Here is a 14,845-nt window from a genome sequence, read left to right as displayed (position 1 = left end):
AATGCATAAAATATATGCAGATGCAATTCTGTTTTATCATTGACTACTATAAAATATCTACAATCTATTATAAAAAGTTAAAATTTATCAAAACTTATGCACACAAATACTGTACATTATCTTTTCATTTTTGATGCTCAGTGTTAATAATACATGTACAATCTATGGTGTTTTGTATCATATAAGACAATACTGATGTGCGTACTAACAGATGATTCATCTTACAGATAGCTGATGTAAATTTGTGGTAGAGCTAAATACAGGACAGTAGGGTAAATAACATTTTATTTTATCTCTAGCTTACTTTTCCTTTATCCCCCGATGAAAGTGCAACATTCTTGGAATTACTGAAATACCAGGTTGATGCATGAGGTGGACAGAGCAAGCTCCTATTCCATCTCCTTGTTCTAAAAATCCATGTAGTATATTGCCCTTGGATTGAGGATGTTTCAGATATTAAACTGATAAGAACAGATACTACACTTGATTTTAGCCAAAAGGCCGAGAAGTGATGTAGCTTACTTTATTATAAGAATACAGTATATAATATATATAAGATACAAAATATATGTTAATCTACTGTTTATTTTATCGGTAAGGCTTCAGGTCAACAGTAGTCTATTAGCAGTTAAGCTTTTGGGGAGTCAAAAAATATATTCAGATATTTGATTAGGTTTCGTGCCCCTAATCCACCTGTTGCTCAAGGGTCAATCGTATTTGCTTCTTTCTACAATGTACTTTCTGCTAATCTTCTGTAGCAGGAGCGCACACACACACACATGCACACCCTCACTGTGCTTCTAAAATACACATGAACCTAGAAAGATTATTAAAGCAATTTAACAGTGATTTTTTTTCATCTATAAGATGTAGATAATAATAGTACCTTTCTCAGAGGACTGTTGTGAGGATTTAATTGACATAGGTAATGCATTTCAAATATCCCTGGCCCATGACATTAACCATTATTATTAGCTTTATTACTCACTCATTTTAAGCTTGAGGCAATGCTATGTCCATAAATGGTTGCCATTAGTGACCTCTAATATCAAATTATTAAGTGGTTCTATTTACTTAAAAGTCATTGCCATAATCATAGGGGGAGAATATCACAGCAACAAAAATAGACAAGTAGACTATTAAATCCATAGGATCTAGATTGACAGAGCAATTATCTTGTTCCTAAGTGGACATTTTCTGCCAGTTATAAAACCATCCCATCCATGTCCAGTGTTTTCCACTCAATAGCTTTCATATTCATCAATCTTTTTGTGTTTAATGTGCCACTGCATCATATGTGTTTGTCAGTTAAATAGTCAACTAAATAACACCCACATTGTCATTGTCATTAGCTGAGAAATTCAGTTGAAGACATTTTTTTGCAGGCACATTGCTCACTTTTAATATTTTCAACACTTTGACATTTTTTGCCTCTGGTAATTAGCAATATTTTAAAGCCCACCAATGATTTAAAATTTTAGAAAGGGACATAAGGTTTGATCTGAAAGCCAAAGCCTAGAATTGGAGAAATAAATAGGTCTGAAGTTTTCACAATCTTCGGAGAATCTCTTGATATTTCTTTCTAATCTGCAGAGGGGAAGTGTTGCAATCTATCCAACTAGAAAACATATGATCACAGACCAAAGACAAAATAACGATATGGAACAAATTCTGGGTAGTCTGTGGGAATTTCTAACTCAGGACAACTTCTCACAGCCACCCATCACATTCCAGCTAATTCCTCCCGGACATGAGCTGGGCGTCACTGAGTGAATAGTCTCAATTTACCACTCAAACTAGCAACTGCATTCAGGAAGGCTGATCTGCCATAAAAATACAATACATAAAATCAGGACAACAATCTGTTCTATTAGAAAGCTCCAGAGAAACTACTTTGAGATTATGGGTTCTGTTAGATAATTCATTTCATCATTCTCTCCTTGGTGTTCAAATCAGAAATCTGACAAAAAAGTAAAGCATCTGCAGAACACACAGCTACCTATAATAAATATCTTTATTTTAAGAGGTATTATAGAATGAAGTCATTGAGAGTTTTTTTCTTCCTTGTTTACGTGTTTGTGTGTAGGTGTGTGTGTGTCTATAAAAATCATAAGTGGAATACATGCCTATTTTTAATTAAAAATTATAGACAAATATTAAGAAAAGAAGTCCTCCAGTTAATGATGAAATGACCTTGGCCGCTTCCTTTCCTTTGCTACTCCCAGCTATAGAATTTCCCCTGCGTTTGAGGAAGTTAGACTGAAGCCCAGCTGCTGACTGTCTTTGCTAGGACCTCTTTCATCTCCATGAGGCTATCAAACTAGAAGTGCTATATACCAACTCTAGATCACATTTTTATAAGAAAGCTATTTAGCCCATCCTCCCTCCACCCTTCTTGTAGGCTAGAACACAGACTGGCACTGCCCAACCAGCTTGGAGCTAGTGGGCAGGGACCACAGTGAAGGATGTGGTTCAGAAGCAAGGGCTCCTAAAGGAGTTCTAACTGCACAGCCTCCTACCAGCTCCGAACCACCTGCCTGTCTCCAAACTATTACTTGACTGATAAGTACTCTTATGTTCTGTTGAACAACTCTATTTTTAGCTTCTTTGTTACAGCAATTTAGCCTATTCTTTAGCTTATATATCACCTTATATCCCACTATCCTAAAATGGTCACCCCTATAATTTTGATATATTACTATCAGGTTGATTTTGAAAGCACCTAAAAATAAATATAGCTGATATCTGACTCTTTCTACATAATCTTGCATTCTTCTAATTAATTTGACATTTTACTTAATCTACTTTCCATTTCATTAACAAGCCATCCTCTTTATCAATCTTATAGCTCATCATTACAATGACATTACTCATTGTCATTATCAGGGCATTACTCATTATAATTTTAAGAATATTCCCTAATGCTGTGCAATAATGCCAATGAAACATAAACTTGAGAATAAAAATATATTCCAAGGAGCAGAGAAGAAAGGATTCATAGACTCACAGCCAAAGTGGCCTGTCTCAAAGTTCCCAGGGGTGTGGAGTTCCCTTTTCTGTAACCAGACCACATATAGTCAGTGATTCCGTGACGTGGCTTTGAGCCTGCCTTCTCAAAACCAAGGTTTCCAAATCCTACTTGGCTCCCCAGATCCCACAGAGGCTCCTTTGCCTGTGGATGGATGCCAAATTATTGTTCAAGGGAGGATATTTGGCCATTTTGCTGACATCACTCCTCCTACTATTTCTTTTCTTTTCTGCTGTAATTTAGTATAGCAGAGTAAATGTCTGAGGTCATGCAGATTTCTTAGAAATAACGTGTTTCCTTTTGTTTTTGTTTTATTGTGTTTTCTGGCTGCTGGGATACCTGAACGACTTTCTCTCTCTCTCTCCCTCTTTTATTTTTTTCCTTTTCTTTTGTATTAAACTTGGAATTCTCCCCTTTTTTTGGTTCAAAATATAGCCAACTCTTTGAATCAATGTATTTGAATACTTTTAAAGCTCGTGAAAGTTTCTACTTTTATATATTGACTATTCTTTTTTCATTCTAGATTGGAGTTCCATGGTCTTTCCTCCATGTCTATCAACTTCTTCCTCAATATCTTGATCTTTCTTTCTCTCTCTCTCTCTCTCTCTCCATCCCCTGCTCCCTCCCTCCTTCTGTTTCTCTCTCTCTCTCTCCTTCAGTCTTCTCTTTCTTTCTGTGTCTTTTCTAGCAGCTTAGCAGCTTAGAGCTGCTTAGCAGCTCTGTAAGTTAGGAATTTGAAAGGAACTTCACTGGTTGTTTCTGTCCCACCAGGTTGGCCAAAGTTGCAATTATCCGAATGCTGGAAGATCTACTTTCAAAATGACTATTTTTTTCTTTTCATGTAAAATTTATTTTTAAAAAAATTTTATTTGAATTCAATTTAGTTAACATACAGTGTCATTCTTCCACTTCATTGTTAGTGTATAGAAATGCAACAGACTTCTGTGCATTGATTTTATATCCTGTGACTTTGCTGAATTCCTGTATCAGTTCTAGCAATTTTTTTGGTGGCATATTTTGGGTTGTCTATGTTACATAGAGTATCACGTTGTCTGTGAAGAGTGAAAGTTTAACTTCTTCTTTGCCAATTTGGATGCCTTTTATTTCTTTTTGTTGTATGATGGCTGAGGCTAGAACTTCCAGTACTATGTTGAACAGTGATGAGAGTGGACATCCCTATTGTTTTCTAGACCTTACAGGAAAACGTCTCTGTTTTTCCCCATTGAGGATTGATACTTGCTATGGGCCTTTCATATATGGCTTCAAAATGGCTATTGTCAGAAGTTCCCAGTTCCTTACCATGTAGATTTCTCTATAGGGCTGCTTGAAGGGTCTTCATGATATAGCAACTGGCTTTTCCTAGAGCAAGTGATCCAAGAGAGACAGCAAGTATCAGCCTCTCCTTCAGTGAGGCTGTTTCATGCATTTTTAAAATGCAGTGAGATTTTTTTTTTCACAGTCTACATTCCTTCCTGGGGATGATTTTTATTTTTTACCCTGCATGTATTAAGCTTCACTCTTTGTTCTGTAAAGTTCTACAGGTTTTGAAAAATGTGTAATGTTACGTATCCACAATCACAGTATCACACAGAATCGTTCTCTGCCTTAAAAATGCTCTGTGCTTCATCTGTTCATCCCTTACCTCCTCCCTTCAAACCCCTGGGCACCCTTGATCTTCTCATTACTTCTATAGTTTTGCTTTTTTTCCAGAATGTTATACACTTAGAATTACACAGTATGAAGCAGTTTCAGACTGGCTTCTTTCACTGAGCATGAATTTAAGTTCATATCTTTTCATGGCTTGAGAGCTCATTTCTTTTTATTGAATAATAATAAAATTATTTTTATTTTTATTTATCTGGAAGTACCACAGTGTGTTTATCCATTCATCTGTCAAAGGACATCATGATTGTATTCATTTTTGGTGATTATTGATCAAACTTCTATTAACATTTGAATGCAAGCTTTTGTGTGGACATAAAATTTCAACTCATTTGGTAAATATCTAGCAGTATAAATGCTGGATTCTATGACAAGACTATGTTTAGCTTTATAAGAAACTGCCAATGTGCCAACCAAAGTGGATGTGCCATTAGCTCTCTTTTTGTATCTGTACACTGAAAGATTTTTTTGTCCATGTTTACCATATTAGTGATTTAATTTTCCATGGCATCATTTGTGCTCATTAGTGTAACCAATGTAAGACACTTCATGATTGCACTTTTCAGTTTACACTCAAGCCTTCAGAACCCCCTTCTTTATAACTTTCTTTCTAATCTATTCTCCATCTAACATTCTGTTCCTATTTCATTAAGGCTGTTTTTTTCTTCTTTCTTTCTATTAAAGATGCTGAGGTTTGTGAGTGGATGATGGTGTCAGAATAATGTCCTTGCCTTCCTTGCACATGAACCACTGTGTCCCCCTCGCTGCTCCCCATGCTAGCCTACTTTCTCTATTCAAAGAACACAATCCAGGAAAAACCTAGGTCAGAACTATGGGAAAACATTGGTAGGACCCTGATCTAGGAGATGTCTAACTTCAACACACAGAGCATGGCAGTGGAAGTGGAAACAAAGATGAATCCTGACAGCAATACATATTGAGAACTGTAGACTTTGGAGAACCCTTTCTGTACAAAGTGTGAGAGAACCCAGCAACTTCAGGGGAGATCCTCTAATTCCAACTAGCTCATGCTTGAAAACTGCAGGTCTCACATTAGAAATTGGCTTAGAAACTGGACATGTATCTCTGCTATCCAGCTACAGATCTAGACATTGGGGTTGAGAATCATCCAAGCATTCTGTCTGTTAACCATACCAATCTCTGCTCATTCACAAGGAACACAAATAGAAAGAGAAATTATCATCTTGAAGACTCAAATGAAGATCAGACACCCGAAAACTATTTATCGCAATAAATGGAAGATGACTTTGGAAAGCTATACATTTTGGAACTAGAAGAGGCACATTGTATTGAGAAAGAGTAAATCTAGAAGAACTAAGATGCAGAAGGGGTTCAAATTCTAGGCAGATAAGGAAGAGGGCAAGAGGTAGCTGGGAGTCAGTGGTCAGTGTAAACAGCAGTGCGATTTCTAGGCAAGCAAGATTAAAATTAAGCAGCAGGAAACAAAGGCAGCTCAGACATACAACAGGTTAAGGAACTGAAAATAAGTGGCAGATGATGACCAATAAAGGTCACTAAGTCATCAATAGACATAAGGTGACTCTGGCACAAAGGCAAGGTTCTCTCCAGCCAGAGCTTTTGAGTGCTTGCTTTCCATAGTACTAATTTGTTCTGAGCACAAGAACCTTAACCTAATGTAGGTCGAGTATGACAGGTGGAGGAAGAAGCAAGGAAATTATATCCATTCTACTTCTTTCAACACAGATATTTTCTGTGTGACCACTGTACACCAGTCACAGTGGCAGCACAGGGAGGAATAGAAATAGTAAACCCAGGGTCTGCCCTTGAAGAAGAGACCCACAAAGGGCTTGCCACAACACACAAAGAAAATGACGTTCATGGAAACAGAGGTACAACACAGAGGAAAAGCGTTTTAATTCTGCTTGTGGGGTTCAGGGAAATCTCCACAGGTAAGGTAAATGCTATCTTAAAGACTAAGGATTCCTTTTCAGCCTGGAGAAAGGGGGGATTGCTGATGGAAGGCAATCCAGGTGGCTGAGTGACAACGACAGGAAAGGTTCAGAGGTGGGAAAGTCTATGAAGCAGTGATCGCCAGACTGCAGAAACCAGAATGTAGAACTGGGGAGAGATACCTCCGAAAGGGGCACAGGGGAGGCAGCTGAGCACTAAGTCCTGCTTAGGAATTGAAATTTGTTTTTAAAACAGGCAATGGAGTGTGCTGAGGGTCATGACACTCTCTGACCTGTTTGGGAAAAACAACAACCCAACCACAACAAAATAGTCCCCTGGGTTTAGTTGCACATGGTTCAACTCATAGTCTTTGCAGCATGGTTTGTACTATCAAAGATTTTAAACAGCATAAATTCTCTTCAAAGGGAAAATTGTTAAATATATTTTCAGTTTGGGTTATCTGTGCTATGAAATAATGTGCAGACTTACCCACCGCCCCCCATAATAAAAAAGATTGAGGAAGTTATTTAAACTGATATTGGAATTATCTTCAAGATTTATGACATAGAAAATATTTATATAAAAGCTAATTGCCAAGCAATGAGTAGAGCATTCTATAATCATGTTGGAAGGGAAGGGGGAACAATGCTTGCACATGCACATAATATCCTCTGGAAGGAAAGAAGGAATTGGTAACTTGAAGATTTCCTGGAAGGGGAAAGAGTGGTTGAGAAACATGGAAACTTTTTGTGAAATCCTTTTTCTTAAAGACTTTTTTAAAGAGCATTTTAGGGTTCACAGCAAAATCAAGAGGAAGGTTTGGGAATTTCCCATTTTCCTGTCCTGACACACGCAACACCCCCATCCCCCACCAGACGGGTGGCCTGTCTGCCCGCTCACCTCCCCTACTCTGCTCCTGTCACTCACGTGATAGGAAGCCTGGAGCCACTTCATTTTCTTCCCTGTATCTCAAAATGGAGAATAATATCCTTAAGGGCAGTTCCAAACTCCTCGTGTCCAGTACTGAGCAGGGGGCATACATGCCATCTCTAAAAATACTTTCTGATTAGGATGAGGCTTTTGTGATTTAAGGATAAACAATGGTCATAATTTTTATAAACTGCCCCAAAACAACAGTCTTCATATTTTATAGTCATCCTGTATCTGTATAACATTTAAAGCCCCATAAAATCAAACCATATCTTATAAAGTGTAGGATATAAAAAGGATGAAAATGTAATTAGATATGATTTTAAAAATAGCAAACATGACAGCAGAGCACAGGTCTGAATAAACAGTGCATTCCAGCTATAAAAAGTCGTTGAAGAGGGAAAGTAAAATTCTGGCCCACTCAATTTAAAGTTTTCCACACAAACCACAAACTTCAAATGCCAACCAAAACTTTATCTGAAAGCTTAATATGGATAGTTCAAGCCACTTTCAGAAATGAGTCTCCATTAAAATATGTACTGCATTCCCCTTTTCTTCCCTTTCTTGGGAAAGCAGTCTCAGCTGAAATGCAATTTCATTTTTTTTCCAGCCAATTTAAATACAGGATTAAGAGTCATCTGCATCGTTTGTAAGAAAAAGGAAGAAGGAAACATAGAAGCAAAGGGAAGTAAATTTTTTTTATACGCAAACATTAGAAAATTATATCTTTCTAACTTCCCAAGTGACTTTGAATTCCAGGAAACACATCCACCCCCCATCAAGAACAGGGCATTTTCTCACATTTTCTATAACAGTGTAGGTCACTGTGCAGTGTGGCATATAGATCACCATTTAGTGTGTAAGTCATGTGCAGTGTGGTGTGTAGATCAGCATGTAGTGTGGTGTGCAGATAACCCTGCAGTGTGGCGTGTAGGTGACTGTGCAGGGTGGTTTGTGGATCAGCGTGCAGTGTGGTGTGTAGATCACTGTGCAGTATGGTGTGTATGTCACTGTGCAGTGTGGTGTGTGGATCAGCGTGTAGTGTGGTGTGTAGATAACCCTGCAGCGTGGCGTGTAGGTGACTATGCAGGGTGGTGCATAGATCACTGTGCAGTGTGGTGTGTGGATCAGCATGTAGTGTGGTATGTAGGTCACTGTGCAGTGTGCTGTGTAGGTCACCATGCAGGATGGTGTGTAGGTCACTGGGCAATGTGGTGTGTGGATCACCGTGCAGTGTGGTGTGTGGATGACTGTATTTGAAATTCTATCTCCTTCCTAGACTTTTTCTGGTCCTACTTGAGCTCTTTTCTCTCCAACTCCTCATGCCGTTTCATGAGGATTTACCACCTCCTACTTCAGGTGTGCACACAAAGCTATCCCTCTGCCTGGGCAGGAGGTGCCCTGAGAATGTGTTCTGCTTTCTTATCATCACTGAATTCCTGTCTGGAAGCCTAAAGAACACTTGCATATGTCAGATACTCAATAAATATTCATTGAAGTAAACTGGCCTTGATAAATCTTTACAGGTTCAATATGTTATGCATGATGAACAATAGCGTATTGAGTTCAGAACTACCTGGCTTAGTGAAGGCACGAATAAGTCATCAAAAACCAAACTGAAATATGAGGAACTCACACCACTCACTCACCTTCACTATCAGAGTGGGACTCCCTCTCTGCAACCCAATCCCCCCGATTCGCACAGTGGCCTCAGTCCTCCCCTCTCTCTCCACACTGTCCCCTTTATCTGTCAGGCACCGACAGATCTGCCAACACTCAGGGAGCAAGAAAGCCCAGGCAACTAATCTCTGTGTCTGGACACAGGGCTATTCGCAGAAACTGCATATTCAAGCTACCAATGAGTGTCAGATGAGAGAGCGAACAAAATGATTGATTGCCCGTTTCTCCACGAGAGCACCATTTGGAGCAAAAAACTTCATTATCAAACCATTGACACAAAAACAAAGTGAGTTGATGGCATCTTATGATTATGAACTAAAGCCTTCTGCTAACTTCATCCTGGGTCTCCAGGCACCATGCTGTTACACCTGACTGACAGGTCTTAGAAGCAGGGGCTGTTCCTTTATAAGTTAGCCACATAGTGCATTATGAATGGGTTTTCAGGCTCTCCAGGGCATAAGTCTTCAGGAGCTCGAGAATCTGGCCTACTGGGTTTAAGAGAAATTATTCTATCAGCTCAGCACAATGTAGGGAAGCGTGTATAGGCTTTGGAAAACTCTAAGCACCTCTGACTGGCTCATCTTTTGATTGAATTCAGAAATCATCTGTTGCCTCTAGCTGACCATTTCTAAACCTAACTGTTGTAGCTTATTGAAGCCATGAGCTGGAATTGGTGTGCACAGGACAAAGACAAGACATATAAATCTTCATTCCTCTCATGAAGAACTGTAGCACATTTCCTCAGCAGGCAAATATAGGAAGTATTGCAATGGGGATTACTCTAGTGAGATAAAAAATATAGCTCTTGCCTTTTTCTTTTTTTTTTAAATATCCCTTTAGCTGCAAACATACAGAAAGATGAAAATAATTTGTGCAAACAACAAAGAAGGTCAGTAGTTCTTCAAATGATTTTTGCCCTTTTTATTGATCTAAACAAAAGAAACAAGGAGTTTCATCTGACTCTGGGGCACAAACACTCAGCTCTCTTGAAGGAATTGGTCCAAGGATAAAGTTAAGATGGAAGGAAAAGAAAATACCTAGAATCAGGAAGTGCTATGGATCAAAGGATGCTCTTGCTCTGGGTAGGGAGATGGATGGGGGCATCTGTTAGGTTCTCCCACTGTGTAGGTCTGCAGGGTGAGCAGTGGTCCCCACTCTCACCTTGACCTGGTCCACTGCTCCACCTGATATGTGCTGCCAATCACCTCTGCACAGTCTCTGAGAGATTGTAATAGACTTTTTTTTAAAAGATTTTATTTATTTATTTGACAGAGATATAGAGAGAGAGCACAAGTAGGCAGAGAGGCAGGCAGAGGGAGAGGGAGAGAAGGCAGCCGCTTAACCGACGGAGCCACTCAGGTGCCCTGAGATTGTAATAGATTTTATGCCTAGATTTTACATTATTTTTTCACATTTCCATGTAGAATACTCTCAACTTAAGATAAAGGGAAAATAGAGAGTACAGTAACGTTTCACAAAGCTGAGGGTCTCTGGTTGGAAGATTAATGAGACAAACTTTTTGGAAAGTGGCTTTTGGAATGGTGCTAACTTTCGGCTTAGTAAGTCTGCATCTGAGAATCCAGCCAAAGGAACAAACCCAAAATGTGAGCAGATGTTCAGTAACAATAAGCTCATCAAAGCATCTGAGACACAGCTGCACCCTTGCAGACTAAGAACTTCTCACCGGGGGCTGTCCAGTCACCGAGGATTAGCTGAGGGGAAAATCATTGATCGTTATGCTGATAGGCCAGTGTGCCCGAATAAGTCCTTAAGTAGACGTGGAAATCAACATGTATGTGTGTGTCAGGCACTTTGGAAGGCATTGTCTCTTTTAATCTCTACACCAACCCTGTGGAGAACAAGTGACCCTTGAATAACTCAGAGGTTGGAGGCACCAATCCCCGCATAGTCAAAAATTCATGTGTAACTTTAGACTCCCTGAAATTTAACTACTAACACTCTACTGTTGACTGGAAGACTTACCGATCACATAAACAGTCAATTAATGCATATTTTGAATATGTATTATATACTGTATTCTTATAATAAAGTAAGCCAGAGAAAAGAAAGTGTTTTTGAGAAATTTATAAGAAAAAAAAAAGTACTGTATTGTATTTCTTGGAAAAAAAGTCCCTGAGTGAGTGGACCTATGCAGTTAAGCTCTGTTGCTCAAGGGTCAACCGTATTCACAGTTACTACTGCCATTTCCCAGTTGACAAACAGGCACAGAAATTGTTGAAACCTAAACAAGCTGGTAGTTAACAGAGCAGAGCTTTGCACTTCTTGTCCAGAGCTTGAGTATTTAATGACTTCTTTTACTACAAGAGAATCCCCCCAAAGTGCCTACGCAAATGCACCGCATTCCTCATTGAGACCCATTGCCATCATGAGCCATGAATTCCCCTGGAAGGAGATGGAGCCCTTGGTGTTGAGGGTAGAATATGGCTAAGAGCTGTTGGTGTAGTCAGGGAAGATGCAGGTTCCCTCACCGTCCCCGGAACTCCCACCCCAAGATAGTGATGATGTTCCCACTTACCTTAATCAAGATGGTACTTACAGAACTGACTTACTGTTTTTAGGTGAATAAGAATCAGGATCTCTGGGTCCTCATTTTTGCTATGAATTCATTCCTAAAACCTACTGTGAGCCAAGCAATGTGCTGTGGCCCGGGTCTATCAGGAGCTAACACATCCCTGGGTTAAGGAGCTCAGAGTCCAATGTAGGAAAAAGACAAGATGATTCTGGTCATCATCGGGGAATTTCGAAAAGATAGGAGGATATGAATATTCAGAGGCTGCTGTGGTCATTAGTCTATATCATGTTCTGAATTTTTTTTTCTTAATGCCTTGCTCTCAATATTTTTTCTTACAAGATAACATTTTTGTCAAAAAAGCAGAGTGTATTTTAATGTCTCATTAATGGAGAATTCTGGTTAGTTGATCTTGACATAATTGACTCTTTTAGTACATGTTCATTGTATGTTAATATTTAAACCAACTATAAATTAAGCCTTTGAGAAGGGAAAGAAGCAAGGAAAATCCAAGCTGAATTTTTCTTTCTTCTTTTTTGGGGAGAGGGGTCAAAGATAACATACATAATGAAGTACAGGTTTGAAAAAATATTTTTAAAAGCACTTTAAATGGACCAAAATATTTGAAAAAATGTTTGTATCACATGTAAATGTGGCACATCATATACTTTAGAATTCCCAGATCCTGTATGTCCCCTTAACATACAAAGTTAAACTATTTACTTTGATCAGAAAAACCTATGTGTTTCTATCTGAATATATTGTTAACAAAGCATTACTTTGGTCAATTTCCAAGTAATACTCTCATAATAGCAATTTTAAAATTAAACCCCCATTAAAATAGAGGTTGTCAGCCTGTTGTCCTTTTTAGGTTGTGCTGGTATCTCATAGTTGGCAGCAGCTTGCAAAACATTCTGTGGCTTAAGGGCCCTCATCACCCTCAGTATTACTCAGACTCATCCTCCCTTTTCAGAATTTGAGAAGCAGTGAAGGGGATCAGAACATGCCACCTCAAAATATGTCACTTTGGCATAAGAAACTGTGGACACAGGGAAAATCCTCTATCCTCTCTTTCCGCCTAAAAGCAGGGCACAAATTTCCCTTTGTGAAGGTGTTCCTCCCCCTCTTTCCCATACCAGGAGGAGAACTGCCATTAGTCCTGGAAACAGAAAGCTGGTACTGAGTTGGATTTGTAATTTAAAAAAAATCTTACTAAAAAAAGCCCCTTGTCTTCCATTAGTTTCCCCATATATTTACCTTCCAACGATTTACAACCCCAAAACCCAAATCCCCTTTCCTTTGTCTTGTCACCCTTCCACAAATTTATTGCCCTTCGCTAAGATATATATAAGTTCCAAATTCTAACCACTCCTTTGAGTTATTCATCACTGAATTCTCCCATGTGTATGTGCTTTGCATGCATAAATAAACAATTGTTTTCTTCCTCTTGTTAATTTGTCTTTTCTCCGTTTGATTCTCTGGCCCCAACCACTGAACTTAAGAGGATAGAGGAAGAATCTTTTTCTCCCCCTACATCAGCAATAATTTTTTTCCAGCCAGGCCAAGAATAAAAATACTTGGATAAGGTCATTGTCAAGAGAAAGGACAATAGGAACCTGTCAAGTTGCCTCCACTAGAGAAACACCTTGATACACATATACATACCTCTCTATAAGGTGGACCACAGAAGTAACACTACAGGGCTCTTGGAGAAGCATTGTCCGGAATAAGTAGAAAAGCTGCAGAGGAATTATCATGCCCTTTTACACCCTGCTATGTTCTGGCTCGGTGGCTTTGGCCTTCCTATCCTGAGCCATAGTGTCTTCATCAGTAGAAAAGGTAATCATATTTACATCATAAGATTCCAAGAAGGATCGAATATAATACACCATGCTTAATGTGAGCCAGACTGCCTTCCCCTCTTCCCAGATTTCCTGATTAGGAGGGAGTCCCAAGTCATGAGAGGAAGGAGAGCAGGATGAGAATCCCTCACTGTGTTCTAACACCAGGCAAGATGCACTAACTGTGGAAATTATGAGATAACAATACAAACCCACTGTTTCCCTGTAGACTGTTCCTCACTTTTCAAAGAAGCACCGTGTCTATGATAGCTGCCATCTGATCCTTAAAGCAATCCTGATCCCAAAAGATGAATGATCCACAGATGAAGGGGTGGTTTACAGATAAAATGTGAAAAGATGTGGGCATTACTAGGCAGGAAGATGATGAAGGACTTAAACTGAAGAAAGGGAGGGAAAAGCCTTTGAAATGTTTTATTTCCAGGGAGGTGATCATGCTCATACTGCCTGTGTGCGTGTGTGTGCATTTCTGAGACCTGTACAGAATGAATGAGCATGTAAGAGGCCAGGGTGAGAGCTCACGGAGGCAGAGGCCCAAACATACCTTTGAAGGAAAAACCAATCATGCAGTGTCTCTACCACCTCAATCTGTATTAGCTCTGGTAAGAAATTCATCACAAATCCCGCCCAGCTCCTGCACTGCCCCAACACATGCGAAAGCCCCCACGAAGGCCCTTTTGTGGAGAAAGCAGGCAAAAGCAGGCAAGACTGATGATGGGAAATTGAACATAAGGGGAATGAGGTGGCCAAGGATATCCCAAGGCTGCCTGTGTCTGATAGAAAATTACAAAAAGGCTTTAATCTGTTCATACCTGACAGCCACAGAAGTGTGAGTCCCTGAGTAGACAGTCAGCAAGGAGAATTACTCTGTCTTACTTCCAGAGCTTAGGAGACACTGGAGTGGGGTGGAGGACAATGGAGCTAGGCTCCCCACCTTGCATGTTCGATCGCAGTGGAATTTCATATGTCAGCTGTATTGCAGCCAGTGTTAAGATCCTTCCAGAAACCCCCCTTTTGAAGACAGGGGCTCAATTTGCATAACAGCTTGGAAGAATATGGCAAAATATATTTTTAATATCCAAAACAGAGAACAGAAGGGGTACAAAAGGTATAAACTTCAGTTATAAAATAAATAAGTCATATGAATGAGAAGCACAGCATAGGGGATACAGTCAATAATATTGTAATAACACTGCACAGTGACAGATGGTGACTACGCTCATC

General features: G+C 39.4%; 1 non-coding gene across 1 annotated transcript; it reads right to left on the bottom strand.

Annotated features, from left to right (window-relative positions):
- Positions 1-322: 322 nt before the first annotated feature.
- Positions 323-513, bottom strand: LOC113938843. Its single transcript, XR_003525040.1, has one exon. It is a non-coding gene; the product is annotated as a U2 spliceosomal RNA (small nuclear RNA).
- Between the last annotated feature and the right edge of the window lie 14,332 nt (positions 514-14,845).

Source organism: Zalophus californianus, chromosome 8 (genome assembly GCF_009762305.2).
Source record: "Zalophus californianus isolate mZalCal1 chromosome 8, mZalCal1.pri.v2, whole genome shotgun sequence".
Taxonomy (NCBI): Eukaryota; Metazoa; Chordata; class Mammalia; order Carnivora; family Otariidae; genus Zalophus; species Zalophus californianus.
The sequence above is the reverse complement of the archived record's forward strand: the minus strand, read 5'-3'. Positions and strand labels throughout refer to the sequence as shown.